Genomic DNA, 2,040 nt, shown 5'->3' with positions numbered 1-2,040 from the left:
TTGCTTAAATTATTATTACTTTATTTTATTGTACTATGAATCGGGATCAACTAAATATTATTTTTATAATTTCTGTGATTTGTAAGTTTATAATATGTATACGTACCAATATCATAAAATTATTGATTAAAAAGTAGTCATTTAAATATATACAAATCGACAAACATAATATACATTTTAACTGAGGTAGGGCAGCACGACTGGGGTAGTACCTCGACCTTACAGAAGATCACAGCTAAATAATACTGTTTTCAAGCAGTATTGTGTTCCTGTTGGTGAGTAAGGTGACCAGGATTGGGGATTGGGTCGGCAACGCACTTGCGATGCTTCTGGTGTTGTAGGCGTCTATAAGCTACGGTAATCTCTTACCATCAGGTGAGCCGTACGCTTGTTTGCTGACCTAGTGATATAAAAAAAAATGCTTGGGCAAGGTTTATTGAGGAAGATTTTTACAGGATATAATTCTTAAAACATTAAACAATAGGCATCTTTTTTCATGTAGGAGAAGGATCAGAGCTTAATCCCAGCTCTACCACACAGGCCTATGTTCTTGATTACATAATGTCTCTTGATATCATTTTATTTTCAAAGTTTCCATATTAAGTTTTACGTAAATAAATATTATCTTTGCAAGATACAACATTTTTTTCCTCACAATGAAATAAAACAACTTTTACTGATTTTATCGCGGTTTATTAAGGTTTTTAGATGCCCAACGTTTCGGATACTTTACAGCAACCATGGTCATGGAAGTGACTGACCTGACCTGAGGAGTATAATCCGAAAACGTTGTTTAATATTTTTTCCTTTCAGTCTTCCTATCAACGATGTTGACTCAAGCGACTCGGTTTCCTCTACAACAAATTGATCCGTGTAAGACTGTTTGCCAAGATTTACCAGAAAACGATACTGAACCAGTTTGTATGATGTTCAGTAGATACAAACGGGGCTATCAGTTCTTTGTAAATATGTGTCATGCGAGACGAACTATATGTAGAGATAAGTTGAGTAAGTTATTAGGTTTTTTGAAGTGAAATTTCTTTACGTACGCTTGACTCGGGGAGTAAGCTGGTGAATGCATGATCATAGCGTTACGAAAAGTGTGATTGGGCGAGGCGGACGAAAAATGAGAGGGGAATATAAGTTAGTGGAGATAGAAAGAGAGAGAGTTACGTTTCGTAAATTTTACTTAAGTCGTGTGGTCCAAAGGACATTCGTTTTTTTTTTTAAAAATACTTCACTACTTAACTAAAAAAATATGGAACTCTTGGCTTTTCGAATAGACTGGTTACTTAGTATTATATGAAAATTTTAAGGGTTTTTTTTTGTTTTATTTAAAGATCTAATCTTGCGATTCACTAGCAAAAATTGCCTAAAAGTAATGAAATTGTAATAAATAAATATGTTCAACAAACACACATGGTTATCAGCTCTTAATGTGGGTTACTTCATGCCTTTATTTTAATTAACTTTCGGCTGATATACGTGTCTATTTTTAAATAGTTTTTTTTTTATATACAAGTGGAAATATTTACGATTAGATTCGAGGCGTGAATTGAACTCACTATACACGACCGAAAAGAGCGCTTATTATCATTGAAGTCAGTAGGCCATTCGTTTTAAAATGAAAATTGTTTTTACTTTCGTGAGAAATTTCATGGGAAAAGTTATTAATGTTTAAAATAACACTTTTTTTCAGTTCTACAAATGGTTCATATAGCGAGGTGTATGAAGAGTAGACAGTTCTATATGTCACTTGATTAATTCTACTTCTGTTACATTGGTGCACAGTATGAATAAATGATTCCGACATTCACTTTTACTCTTTCATTACATTTAAATGAAACCCCTAGAGATGTAACTTTAAATTCAGCTAAATCTTATTGCAAATACATTCTTAATCAGAGAAAAGTAGTAAAACGACTACAGACTGGCAAAGAGCTTAATTAACGAACTGTTAACAATTTTTACAAAATATTTTTAGTGTGCCCTGTAGGTGCTAAATACCTGCAGTTGTGATTTCGATTCCGGTTCGTAGTG

At 33.2% G+C, this 2,040-nt stretch overlaps 1 long non-coding RNA gene across 1 annotated transcript; it reads left to right on the top strand.

The window, feature by feature from the left end:
* The first annotated feature begins 922 nt into the window (after nt 1-922).
* LOC123663222 lies at nt 923-1,816 on the top strand. Its single transcript, XR_006744631.1, has 2 exons — nt 923-1,008; nt 1,700-1,816. It is a non-coding gene; the product is annotated as an uncharacterized LOC123663222 (long non-coding RNA).
* Nucleotides 1,817-2,040: the final 224 nt, after the last annotated feature.

This window comes from Melitaea cinxia, chromosome 2 (assembly GCF_905220565.1).
Source record: "Melitaea cinxia chromosome 2, ilMelCinx1.1, whole genome shotgun sequence".
Classification (NCBI taxonomy): Eukaryota; Metazoa; Arthropoda; class Insecta; order Lepidoptera; family Nymphalidae; genus Melitaea; species Melitaea cinxia.
The sequence above is the reverse complement of the archived record's forward strand: the minus strand, read 5'-3'. Positions and strand labels throughout refer to the sequence as shown.